This window comes from Pseudopodoces humilis, chromosome 1 (assembly GCF_049639895.1).
Source record: "Pseudopodoces humilis isolate 2021_Gansu_Grassland_sample_001 chromosome 1, ASM4963989v1, whole genome shotgun sequence".
Lineage (NCBI taxonomy): Eukaryota > Metazoa > Chordata > Aves > Passeriformes > Paridae > Pseudopodoces > Pseudopodoces humilis.
The window spans coordinates 28,024,860-28,039,076 of NC_142200.1; the positions used below are offsets into that span (position 1 = coordinate 28,024,860).

At 40.7% G+C, this 14,217-nt stretch overlaps 1 protein-coding gene across 4 annotated transcripts in view; it reads left to right on the forward strand.

Annotated features, from left to right (window-relative positions):
• PAG1 (phosphoprotein membrane anchor with glycosphingolipid microdomains 1) overlaps window positions 1-14,217 on the forward strand; it is a 111,157-nt gene that overhangs the window by 54,364 nt on the left and 42,576 nt on the right. For 2 of the 4 annotated variants that reach the window (XM_014256834.2, XM_088055892.1), the window contains exon 3: window positions 9,162-9,226. The gene's annotated coding sequence lies outside the window, so the exon portion shown is untranslated. Of the gene's footprint in view, window positions 1-2,800; window positions 2,936-6,885; window positions 7,257-9,161; window positions 9,227-14,217 lie in introns of those variants that run through there. The other 2 variants (XM_088055885.1, XM_005517068.3) reach the window with 2 other exon arrangements.

Genomic DNA, 14,217 nt, shown 5'->3' on the forward strand with positions numbered 1-14,217 from the left:
CAGTGAGTTGGCATAGGAAATTCTGTTTACTGTCTTCTCCAGTGCATTTAGTCCAGCGTGGAGTCTGGAGGTGGTGAATATGCACACTAACACTCTGGCTGTCTCAGCCACTCATGTAAATGCAGAAGTCACATTTAAAGAGTTTAAAAAAAAAAATCTTGCCATCCACGAGTTACTGCAGGTTTCCTTTAAACGTCATATTCAGTTCTCACTGGCAGAGGGATTTAAAAGATCCTTCTCAAAAGAGAGACATACAGATTTTCTGGGGAGTCCTCCTTGTTGGGACACTGGTCAGAGCAGTGATGCTTTGCACTCTCCATCCATCAGCCCACTCCACATGTCACCTCCCGTGCACAGGAGGAGGCTGGTAGGTGGTGGCACCCAAAAGACAGCTGTCTGCAAACTCACCCAGCAAAATGGAGGGGAAAGCTGGCCAGGGGTGCTCTGCCTCAGCACCTTCCATTTGGCAGTGCCTGCTTTATTGAGCCATGCTCCTGTAGAGCCTTGATGTTGCAGGGTCAAGTCCCCCTTGCAGGCGGCTGTCGTGTACCAAAGGCTGGTGGAGTAGGGGCATGCCAAAAGCTGGGCCTCTGCTTGCTAGCTGGAATGTATTCTTAATGCCCAGGATAGCTTTCATTATGTTGATATTAGTTATTTTAAAAAACTAAGCCAATCAGCTGCTGTCAGAGCCTTGCTATGTGACCAGGGCAAAGCCTTTATTAGCAGATACTTTGAGAGCTTTTATGGAATCTCCTGGTGGACGGGCACCTCTGGCTGATTGGGCCATTTCACTTTCAGCAGTGATTGTTTAAAGTATACTTTAAAGTCGGGGCAGGGCCCAGTTTCTCAGCACCCTTGCATAAGACTCGCTTTATCAGACACTTGAAAGATTTGCTCTTTTAAATTCCTTTTCAATTACCCTCTGCATTCTTTCAGTTCAGTCTTGTGAACCAAGCTTGGGCAAGGCTTTCAGATATGTGTCAATCCATCCATGACAGGTATCTACAAGGGAGAACAAAGTATTGGAGGACAATATTAGATTAAAAAACAGGTCTGAGCTCTCACAGGTAGTGTGGAGTCCAGGTAAAAAGCATGAAGTCACACAACAATAGCAGAAAGAAGGTGAAAACACCATCTCTTACTGATCTGTTGCTCACCTGCTTCAAAAGCTCTTTGAATCTGAGGGGTCAGCAGATCCTTTAGGATTTTTTTTTTTTTTTTGTACCACATACATCAGTCGAGCTTTGGGCAACATTGATAGATTTTAGTCTCGTGTCCCATGAAGCAGGTGTGGGGGCAGCCAGCTCACTGTTCTGTCCTGTGGGTAATTAGGAGGACAGCACAAACACCTTCAGTTGCATTAAGAAATGCTTGATGTAATTAACCAGCTTTTTGTTTGGATTGGGTCTAAGGTTGTCCATCTTGTTTTTCCTGATTTTTAAACCAGTTTTCACTCTGAAAGATAGAGTGATAATCAAAGAGAACAAGAACGGTTAGCTCTCAGTCTATGTCCCATCCTGTTTTTCCTGAAATTAAACTTTGAGTATTAACACTATCTCAATTCACTGTGGTTAAACAAAAGTTCTTAAGAGGGTTGGGGTTTTTTTTTGTGGGGGGTGTGTTTTTGGGATGGGTTTTTTTTTGTGTTGATGTTCCTTGTTTTATGAATAAATAAATGCTGTGGACACTTTTATCACTGCCACAATACTTAAATGTGCTTCCATAATTTCTAAATGGCAGTGGCTGTGGTAAGAGGACTTGTACAGTTTGTGCAAATGCTTGTACAGAGAAAATCACATCTTAATAATTACTTTTCATATCATGAAATTTCCTGAGCACAAACAGTTTTATCTGGTGTGCTTTTGCTGAGTAGGATGCCATCACTCATGGCAAAAAAACAGGGATAATTCAAACGGGTCTTATAGGATCAGGAGTCAGAAATGCAAGTCAGCCATTGGATTGCAAGATGCAGAGCAGTCATGGATGGTGATGAAGTAGTGACAAAGCTTCTCTATCACAGCTTGTCAACAAATAACAGGAAGATGTAATTTTTTGTCTCTTGAACTTAGCTCAAAATTAAACCCTCATAAATAGATTTATATTTTCTGGTGGCTGTTTTCCTGATTAGAGTGGTGTCACTTCCATTTCCAGAACCTCTGCCCACTGGTATCTTATAGTCTGATCAATTATTTTGAGCATATTCTAATCATATTTGACATTTAAAAAAAAAATATGTATTCCCTTGTGCATTAGTTTAGCAGCTTGATTTAGATAATCAGGTCTTGTCCATGTATTCAAATAATTCAGGTGAGTTTTTCCTGGTTAGATATGACAATATAGGATAATGGATTTGCACAGTTTTTTAGCCAAATCTGAAAACATTTGGGTATCTTGAGTCAGAAAGATCTTTGACCTGAAATTTAATTAAGGAGTGAAAAATAGGAAAAGTGGGTGGATACAGGAAAGAATTAAACAAACAACAACAACAAAAATCTCTGTTCCTTCAATATTTTGGTCCTGTTAAATGGTGTAAAAAACTCTTGTCATAGAATAGTTGAGCCTTATAAATGGCATAAATTTGAAAATTAGGAAGAGTGGAAAATGAAAATATAGTAATTCGATTCCTTCCTTTTTAACAAAAATGAGCAAGCTGCAGGGAAGAATAAAAGACAGCTGAAGTCGAAGGAAGCACATTTGTAGCCATCTATGTCCTAATGAGTAACATTAGGAAGCCATATGTAAGTATTTAGCCTTGACTGTGACGGATTGAATACATTTGGGCTTGTTTGGAGGAAACAAGGCCAAATCTATCAAGTGGTGAAAAAACAGTTGGAAATTCTGATTACTACAAATGGAAACTGAAGAGCCATACTCAAATGCTTTCACCTCAGATGAGGTGAGAGTTTCAGTTCCAGTGTCAATGCTTATGAGACAGGTAAGAAATAAATTTGCAAATTACATTAGTTATTCTTAAATACTTTGCTGGATGTATAGTATTTCATAAGTTCTGTAATGTTGAAAACCAACTTTCATAAGAAAAATTATTTAAGAAAATTATTTGCATTTTTGTAGTACAGGACATTAGACTTAGTTTATTTTGGTAGATGTCAGATCTTTGTAAGCCTCTGACTTGACTGCTCTGAGAAGGGGCTTTGGACACAGGCAAGTTATGCCAAACTAAAAATCCACATGACCTGAGTTAGTCAAGAGTTAAAGAGCTTTTAGCTGAGAAGAGAGTGCAGACCCAAATGATCTGTGTCCAAGTAAAATACTTCAGTTTGATCAATAGCTCAAAATGAAATACAGACCTCTTAGCAGTGGAAGCAGTCTGGTGTGTATTTGTCTTCAGCATATGCAGGAGAGACACACTTCCCAGCTCTCACAGGCTCCCAGCCAGAGCCAGAGGTGATGCTTGGTTAAATGTGATTTTGTGTTTAGTCCCCCATAGATGGAGAGGAGCTGGTATGACCCAGCATTTGTCTCAGGCAAGCAGAAGGGCCTGGTGAGGTGCATGTACCAATGCCACGTAACACTACAAATAAAATCGTCACTGAAAGTAATGCTCTTGGAAAGAAGGAATAGCAGTGACAAGTTTGACTGGAAAAACTGTAATTGAGGGAAGTCTGGAATAAACAGTGTTGTCAAATTGGTTTTCATCAACAGCTAATACAAATTTAACTAAGATCTCTCGGGTTCAGGCTTCATTATCACCTAATACAGGCTGAACACATCTATCCTGGACTCATTGGAGATTTGCTATAACACCTATTTAGAGAAGTAATTTACAAGTGTAAGTCTTATCTGTATGGCCAAAGATGTTCATAATTTGTCTAAAGATGTTTGCTTTGTATTTGTAAAGATTGAATTTGCTATCAGGATATTAGAGTGGCAGTGACTAAGTCTTGGCATATGTCTTTGAAGAAAGAATCTCTTGGCCTTCTGTTTTCAGAAAACTGAATGTTGAGTCCCTCTTTCTCTCAGTTGTAAATGTAAAGTGGGAGTCTGAACATGTGTGTGTTTTAAAGTCCTGTAAGCAAACCAGATTTTTCAGAATAGCATCATACTAAGAAACCTAATAGTTTTTCTACACCTCCAAAGACACATATGGCACCTTCCTGTCCCTGCCTGTGTGCTGTGCTCCTTCCTCTTGCATGATTTTATGGAGAAGTTTATAAAAGAAGTTTCAGAATCTGAAACTTTTATTCTGTTGTTTCTTCATCCATCCCTCCACTGAATGACAGAATTCTTCTGCCACCTAAGCTGCTCTGAGTAATATCGTTGTGGTTTTATACACTTTGAGAGCTAAGGATGTGTGAGATAGAGGTGAGGGCTATCTCAGATTGATGGTGTACATCCAAAGATACTGCAAGTTAATGGAATTGCTGAGAAATTACACCAGTGACAGTGAGGTTTTCTTCTGCACTTTTAAAGTATTTGTGAGACTAGTCTGAAAGTATTCATTTTTCATGGAGCCCTGACAAATAATATCTGGATCCTTACTTGCCATAGATGTGGGAAAAAATAGACAGTAAGGCCTTTAAAGTATGAAAATCAAGTAGGATCACAAAGATTCAGAAAGATAAGTAACTCCAAAGAAAAAAATCAATAAACCATGTCATATAAACAACTTTTATGTAAGTGATGAATCTCTCTTCATCTGTTGACCAGTGTAAAGACTGGGTTTTAGCTTTCACATTTATGTACACTAAGTACATGATCTCTTAAGTAAAATCTAAAGGTAAGACTTCTTATAGCAGAAATGAGATGGCACAGGCAGGCCCTTCCACTCCAGACTCAAGATTTCCAAGAGAAATAACCATCTTTTGTGTTCTTAACTACCTCCAAGCCAAAATACGCCATTTTTAGGCACCTATTTATGTTATGTTGTGGTTTCTAGATGTTGTACAGTAACAGACAAAAGTGATATGAGAAGAGTAACACTGAGGACCACTGATTTACATGGACTGGAAACTTACGAGAAGCAGAAAAAGGAGAAGGAATAAAGTTGGCCTGTTGGACATTGCTCTTGGTTATACTTGACCTGTTCTAATTGAAGTAGTTCTTTTTGCCTCTGGCCATTTCCTAATGTATTTTACCATTAGATGCTGCATTCCTTACTAGATCTTGAGTGGTGTGTGTAGGCTTACCCCTGCATGGTTCTTTTCAGGCATCCTTTTGACTTTGAATAACCACCTCAGCACCAGTTTTTAAAGGTTTGAGGTTACTTATGCAATTCTGCAAAAAGAGATTTGTGCTGGAAGCTACTCTGAAATATGTTCTAGATGTTTGCATTGTTCAGTCAAAGAACATTTGATTTTATTTATTGTCATGGAGTTGTGGGGCTCTGCTATTATAAAGCACTTTTGAACCTGCTTAAATCCTTTTGACAAGATTAAGACAAATTTTATCTTACTAATACATAAAAGGAAATCCTTAAGAATTGCTAGTAAATAATAATAGAACAGATGATTGCTCATTTACAGCTGGCCTGTATCAGCTTAATTTTGAGTACAGAGAGTTTTGAGATGCAGAGTTTTGCAGGTCTGTTACTACCCAGACACTGAATTGAGCACTGCTGCTCAGTTCTCCTGAAAATTATTTTGGAGTTTAGCTTCAGTGAAATGCTTTGAAACAACATATTTTTAAAAATAAGTGCTTATAAATTCCCTCTAGAAGTCACCCTCCAACTTTGCTGCTTCCCTCTTACTTTGCTGTCTCACCTTACAAACTCAAATACATTAATTTGGAAGAGGCGTATCTTTGATAACCCTTGCCGAAGTCCCCAAAAATGTAAGAGCACTTGAGAGGTGGGGCAGCAGGACGGCTGCCTAGCCCTGATGATCATCTCAAGGCTGATGTGGTAGGACTGGCTAAAAGGGTGAGATAGGGCCCCTGGGAGATTGCCAGCAAGTCACCAATTAATACTAATTGCATGGGAAAATACTGTAAGGCTGCAATGGTTCATCAGGGACTGGAATGAGTTCACAGCTGTGCTGTACCCAAGAGCTCTGTGTCCCTTGGTATTTACTTCAAGAAGAAAACATAAAGTTGCTTGCTACTCCATTCACTTGCAATGTTTGAAGACTTTAGCTATAATTAATGTGGAGGAACATGCAACATCTCACATCTATCGTAGAGCTTGGCTTGGGAATATTTGAGTTAAACTGTAATACTCTAATTGGTTTCAGCAGGAATCATCACTGTCTCATCTTGAGCCAGACTTTGCTTGTCATTTTCTCATAGGAAGGAAAACAAAGATGAAGTTGCATGAAATATATGCACATGATAGTCCTTTCAAAACAAGAAAACTATGGACATCTGACGTTAAAAAGGGCTTTTGGCTTTGCCTCTTGGATTTCCAAGGAAAGCTTTGAAAACTGAGATTTAAGCTGCTGCTGTCTCCTCCTCTGCCTAGTGACAGCTGTAAACATCTGCTGAGGATGTCGTTTATTGTTTCCTCCTCTAGTTGCTCATGAAGATCATGAAGCATCGTCCCTCCTTGAAAATTAAACTGAGCAGCCAGCGTGCTCAGGGGCTCTCGAGTGTGGTTACCGGGGGTGGAGAGCAGCTGCTGGCTCTGTGCTGTGTCCCCGGGATCACGCCCAGGCAGGGAGAGGCGCTGTCCCGGGAAGTTTGGAGAGGCAGGTGGCAGCAGGCGGGGTGGGAAGGGCGCGTTGCTCTGCCACCGCACTGCGATTTCGCCTCTTCGTCCTCCTCTCGAAAATGCAGACAAGGCTTCCAAATCCTAAATTGCATTTTGTCTAACCCCTCCCCTATTCCGGCTGCTTGCTCATGCAGCCACCCACGGATCCGAAACAAAAATGTGTGAAGCGAGGCAGGGAGTGCTGTTGCAAGTGCAGATTCCATCTCCTCTGCAGGCGCCCGGGTGCCCTGACACCGTCTCGCTCCCGGACACAGCGGAGCTTTGGCTTATCATAAACACGTAAGCGTTTCTCTCATCACCCCGCACTCCAAGAAGAAGAAAGGAGAGGTCCGGGGCTGCGGATGAGCGTGTCTTTGTGCCCCTGCTCGCTGTGCGGGCTGACAGAAGCGGCATTGTTCGCAGGCTGTGCCCGCCTGGCAGCCGCAGAAGGTGGGATCTGCGCCCTGCATACGGAATCGGTGAGCGGCCGGGGACGCGGCTGAGAAACTCCCAGAGCTGCATTTACCCCCGGAGCGGGTTTGAAACAGCTTCTCCTGCTGTCTTCTGCACAGTGCAAATTGGGTCTAGGATGAGGAGTCCTTGTTAATTAAAGGTAATATTTTTGTCTTTAGAGTAGCGTAAGATAGTGGCTGTTGCTGCCGTTTGGTTGTTTATTAAAATAAGAGTGATACAACAGGGAGGAAAGTTATGAAGTCCTCTGTGCTCCGCAGGAGAATAAAGCTTCATAGTGGCATCGTGCTGAGGGTCATTGAAGTTTGTCTGTTCCCCTTTATGTGGGCTTAGTTTGCATTACCAGTAATAAGAAAATCTGTATGTGTTCCCATCAGAGGAAGACTGTTCAATTTCCTTCTCCATCTTACTTTTTAAGCCAAAATTTACTATTTATGTGCAATATTAAATTAATTCTGCGATTGGAAATACATAGATATATAGCCATTAGGCAAGGTAAATACTTCTTATTAGCAGAGACAGCCTCACTCCTCAAGGTACTCCCTGGAGTACAATGCATCCTGTAGAGTGGCAAAAAAAAATAACATTTGTTGCACATACCTCAGCAGAAAGAAAAATCATTGTTGCATTTATTTGTCCAGCCACCTTGCAATAACTGTGATTACATAGACTGTGCCAAACAGATTTTTCATTGTTGTGCCAGTATTTCTCATGCGCTCTTGGTACTTCAATCCTATTTTAGTGGTTTTTAAATGGCTATTTTTTAAGTTTCTAAGTAAAGATATATTTTGTACAAGTGTTTCCTGTTCATATTGCTGTCTGTTCTTTGTGGTTGTTAAGGCTGTTTTTGAAAGTGTGTGCTGCTTTTTGGGGATGATAACAAACATGGTCTTAAAAGCACCAGGCTTGTGGCCGTTGCTCATTTTTTGTGCCTGGGTTGACATGCTTTTGGGGTTAACGGGCTCAGCTGCATTGAAGACTCCCCATATAACTCTAAATCTGGAGCTTTTAATAACACAAATGGTGTTTGAAAGGTTTTTTCCTAAGAAGAGGTTAAAATGAGGAGAGTGCAGTTTGTGTGCTGCAGAACTTTACTCAGTTCTGCCAGTGCTGTGCTGTTCGTTCTGTGCCATTTGGGAGAACACAGCTTGTACCTCCTATTTGCCCAATGGCACGTAGCAGCCCCAGAGGACACATGCTGCTTTTGTGCTTCTGTTCAGTTTTAATCTTTAGGGAGCAACTGTTTCAAAGAATAAACACATTGCCTTGTAGGAGAAACTCCAGAAAACATCCTGCTAGTGACAGCGGCAGCCGCTGCCCATCATCCTGGACATTCCTCTGCCAAAAACGACAGGGCTTTGTGAGCTGGCCAGCCAAAGGCTGGGAGCTGCAAAATCTGTATTCCCAAGGATGGCCAAAGGAAATCACGTTTCAAAGCACTGAATTAAAACTGTGAGACTGCTGGCTGCTGGCTCAAAATGCAGAATCTGTGTTTATCCTGGCCCCCTCAGCCCAGGGATTTCTAGCATCCCCTTTCTGCAGGAGTGTCCTGCCCATTAATCCCTACACATCCCTTGGTGCTGGGGCTGTTTGGGCACCAAGCAGGCAGATTCTGAGCCTGCTCACTCCCTCCACACTGGCTTTTAGGTTAAATCAAAATTGGTTCTTCATTATTTTGAATACACCGCCTTATCGTGGTGTAGACCCTGTTACTTTTCTTTTACTGATTGGTTTTAACTGGCAAACAAAGTTTCATTTGCTGTTAGTTTAAAAAAGTGGAATAAATACATGTCCCAGACAAAACAGTGTTTGCTAGATGTTGTGTGCCTCCCTTATACAGAGACTTTTATAACCCATTTCCTTCAGAGTATATGACATTAAATGGGCAGGGTCAATTTAAGATAAATAGCTTTTGCTTATAAAGTAAACTTCAGTCTATTGTATATGTTTCTGTAAACAAAAAGATGCAGCAGAATTTGGGGTGGATATAAGCACAGGCAGGGGTTTTAAGATAGTGTTTTAACCAGCGCTTCATCATTTTTTTCAGCCCAGAAGCTTTTGCTTCCTCGCTGGGAGAGCCTGTATGAAGACCTGTGTGGGTGATGTTATAAGGTAAGGAATACACTTTAGGCGTGTTCTTTAATTAATCTTGCATTGCTACGAAGTGTCTGTCTGCTCCACTCTATCTGATTTCTTCTCAGAGAGATTTGCATATGGTTCTCCTTTGTTTGGTAGTAGGAAATAAATGAACAAAACCAGTGGTTTACAGTGCAGATGATGATATGTCTTAAACGGTGTTGAATTTCGGTTTCTCTCCTGCGAACCTCAAACCATCCCTTTGGGGAGAGGCTCATGCTGTGTGTCTGGAGGACCTCTTGGTGCAGCATCACCAGCAGGGTTTTATTCAACTTGGTAATGTCACATTAAAACAGGAGTGTGCAGTGTGTTTTCTGATTGCCAGAAATACTGTCACTTCATGGCCTTCCCCTGCCAGCTTTAGTGTCACCTTTTCTTCTACACTCTTCTTTGTGTGGGTGGCAGTCCCCATCATGTCTATTCCCCTGCAGTGCACTCGAGGCTTTTATCCACAGGCAGACTGACGATCAACAGACAGAACCATTCTCACCTCCTCTCCCAGGCCCTGTGTTTTACTCTACCTCATACACTGAGTGACCTAATAATTTGTCAATAAATGAAGAATCTGTTTGAAATAAATTGTTGAGGAAATGTGGAACTCTTCTGATTTGGGCTCCTAAAAGACAGGCTTTCATGCTAGGCAGTTCACACAGCCTGCATGCATGTTACAAAGTCCAGCAGTGTTAGTATAGTACAGCTGTGCTGCATGTTTCCTTAATCTGCTTGTTTAGAGACACCCAGAATATTCCTCTTAATCATTTCCGCTGCATAGTAGGTACAGGAGGAAATACCAGGGAGAGCCCTGTCACTGGGAAAATGCATCATTTGAATGTGTAATGTAAATATTTTAACTAACCAAATGTAAACACTGTTTTGCCTTTAGGATGGGAAAAGACTGTCACAGTCAGAAATGAGCTGACATAAGAGTGACCCTGTATAGATGAGATACAAAATTGTGTTCACACATTTTGATAATCAAAACAGAGCCCTTAATGAATTGCCTGGTGTGAAAGGAATTACAAACACAAATGTGCCTGACACAAGCTCGGAAGTTGCTGCTGTACTAATGCTAGAATGAAGGACTTTTCAGGATTCATGGAGATCCAAGTCTATATGGAGAGGATGATGGGAGATGAGAGAGATAAGATAATGAGAGATGTGCTATGGTGAGGGCTAAACAAAGGCTGGAGAATCTCTGGAGGGAAACCTAAACTTGTAAGTATGCTCTGAATGTCCATGCTCTTCCATGCCACTGACTATGAGTTGTGTTCACCGTGCCAGGACAGTCAGTTCTGAAGTTTTCAAGGGTTAGAAGATGGTAGAAGCAACAGATATACTAGGTTCAGCAAGAAGCACCTTACTGCATTCACAGGTTTGCTGTGGTTTTTCAGCCAGTGGATTCAAAGAAAAGCAGAGTTCTTAGGGAGCTCAGAGTGGTTGCTCATCAGTTCTGCCTAAACTGGCTTCATAAGTGCGTGAAGACTTAACGATCAAGTGGTGCTTGACAGAAACCAAACACGTGGTTTAACTTTTGGTACTGAGTGTAGTCCTGAAAAACAGTGTAGGATCCAGAATCCTCCCAGATTCCACTTGACTTCATTGTGCAGTAAATGGTCTTTGGGCATTCGCTAAGCAGAAGAAACATCTGGAGATGATTTCATTGGCTCTGTATTCTAGCCCTTGAATTGTTAATATTAGAAGAGGAAGAAACAACACAGAGGATTTGTCTAGACTCCATGGATTGCAAGAAACTGGTTAGATCTTATTTCTGAAGGCACAGGTACATGTAAATACCCAAGCGAGTAAGCTTTCATTACTGGAATAGCTGGGGGATTTTTCAAGGTTGATTTTTGCTTGTGTTATCAACAATGGATAATGCATTAACATCTGCCTCACATTTGGTATTTCTTTGTTCTAACAGCTGGAAATTTACATTTACACATAGGCCTCAGAGCTAAAAATGTCATTCCTTAGGTTAAAAACCCATAATGATTTTTGTTGTTCTCCTTGATAGGAAAGGAGAACTGAAAACACAAGGAAAAGACAAACAGGAAGAGTAGCCCCCAGATGATAAATGCTCTCAGTTGGAGCAAAGATTAATCATGTATAGTGTAGCCTTAAAAGTGTCATTGTCTGCCACTACTACAGCAGTTTAGCTACAGCCAAATGAGCAAATCTATCTATTAAATTATCAAAAGAAAGTAGAAGAAATTGAATATTAAACGTCACCAGTGAAGAGAAAATACAATGGCTTTTTTTTCAGTGCAGAGGAAATTAAGAGCCCCTCTTGTGTGGATGAGAAGTGTTCTGCGTAGATGAGAATAACTTTAACATTATCACAGAATCAGACTTGTGTTGCTAGAAAATCTCATCATTTTGTGCAATAACTTCTTTTAATTATTCTCTTGAATACAGATAATCTAAATTTCCTTTATCTCCCAGACAGATGTATCAACTTTCATGGGAAAGCATTAAAACAGTCAAAAGTAAGAACTTAATTTTTTTTCCTTTATGAGCAGGAAGTTCATATACTTTTGCTAAAGGAGCTGCATGGTGCCTTTGAAAAAAAAAGGGATTTCATATTAGATTCTGTGTTTTAGCACAGGGAAAAATGTAGAAACAGATTACTCTGTAGTGCTAAATTCACAGCATCATTTTTCTAAAAGTAATTCACATTATTTGAAAGCTGATGAGAGAGAGGGAATTTAAGAGACGGGAAGTGCAGCTGAGAAATTTTTGGAAGGAGATTGTAAACTTCGGGGCAGAAGAGAGTTAGATAAAAGAATCTGTGAGAGTGGGAATAATAATATGAAGAGGAACAAACTGTGCTGATGATATCTTTTGGCCAAGGTTTTGAAAATAATTCAGAATATGATTTGCAATCTCTGTCTTTGAGGGGGGGAATGGGAATTTTTCCATTTACAGTAAAGTCAAGTAAGAATGTCATTGCTCCAGCTGTTAAAATATTTTGAAATCTACTTCAAACTGATTATTTATTGCAGTGTTAAGTATAGATTATTGTGGACAGAAGAAAAAGAGAAATTGGAATCAATCCCAAAAAGTGGGTTGAGAGTATAATTTATGCTTCCCTGAGAGGGAATGGGACTGCTAGTCCAGTTCAGCTCATTCCACCCCAGTTCTCTGAGAGACTGTTGTTTTAGGAAGCCTCTATGGATAGATATAGCTGGAGGTGAACAAATCTCAAGGTTCAAATCTGCAAGAGAAACTTGGAAACCTCCATCAAAGGCAGGGGTAAATAGGATGCATATTTTGAGGCTGAAAGTGCCATCTGAGCGTGACTTCACAAAGCACGTGAGGACCACGGCATCCCAAGCACCTCTGGCATGATTTACACTTGAGAACAGACTTGTGTCAGGCAGAGTTTCTGCAAAAGGTAGATGGGCTACATGGGTTGCTCCTGTGCCTACAGCATTGTCAGAAGCCCCTTTTTCATCATAGTACAGAGCAGACCATGATCTTTGCCTGTTCAGTCGTTTCTATGTAACAATCTTCACATTCATATCTACATATGACCAGTTCCAGATGAATAGCAGTAACTTTCAGCATTAGGTAAATATATCTGTGAAATTAATTTATCCTTGTGCTGTTTGGACTGTCAGTAGCCTTGGACAATCTGCTGTCATCAGACTGACTTGGGTTCTTAGTTTTGCTCGTGGCACAGCCAATTCCAATGTACATTTCAGTGTACATGAATTAAAGAGAGTATGCTGTAATAATATTTTATATTTACACAGCACATCTCATCCCAGAGGACTTCATAAATCATGTATATGCAACACCTCTGACCTTTGGCAGTCCCTTCAGAGCTGGAGAACAAGCATTTTACAAAAGCAATAAAACCATAGGAATTTTTTCTCTGTAATACTGGGGGGAACGCACTAATTAAAGAATGAATTTTATGTTTCATAAGCTACAGCTTCAGTTTGTAAAGATCTTTATTGAAAATGTATTCAAGAGAAGATGCATGATCCTACTTATGTACACCACAAACAAAGAGCTAATCCATCCTTTTAAAACTGGACCCCCTGGAAATATTTCACTCTTGCATGTAAACGAACATAAAAGTGTCACTGCCTTTATACCTTGGCTGTCATGAATCAGTAAATCGTCACCTCTTCCTGAAAGATCTGCCCAAAATGCTGTAGCCTGCATTCCCCCTCAGCTGCCACACATCCTCCCATCAGTGTGAGAAATACAGATGCATGATAGGAATTTACTTGCTTTTGAAGAACTCAAATATAACTGATCCTCTGAGGTATCAAGCTGAAGAAATTCAGCATGTCTGCATTTGGTCAGCATATGCAGAGGAGGGATGAGCAAGGCCAAAGGAACAATGTGGAGGAGGATGACGATTAATTCATCTTCCTGGCATTCAGTGCCTCTTCCTGTCACCATTAGGAGGATGACCCAAAGCCTGTGGGTATCAGTGTCTGTCCCTGCTGCACTGATCAGTGAGGGAGGCTGTGGGACCCTTTGTCTTCCCAGGGCATCCTTCTTGTGGTGCACAGATGCTCAGCTCATTTGCAGCATTACCTCTAACTCAGTGGGGTCTGATTCCTCCACTTCGAGAAAAAACTCCAGAGGAGCTGCTTTCCTGAATTTTAAAGAAAATAGACATGCAGCCTGTTCTAGTATAGTCTTTGCCAGGCCATTTTGTGTGTTGATTTGGGCCTTATTTAGTCCGTTGTTTTAAACAGAAGGACAACATTTCTATTTCAGTTGTACAATTCAGCAAATGGATTACAAAACCACAGTTATCTATGACTGTCATGGATGGTAACCCAGTTAATAATAGATTAAAAGAATCTTTAAGTTTTCAGTGTATTGTTTTGCCATTTGTCTCTCTTTGTAGCTTGTCTGGATTTAATATCATTTATTCCATTTAGGAGCATTACTGAGACAAACCCCATTAAAGCAGGCATTATAGTCCTTGTTTTGATTAGCAC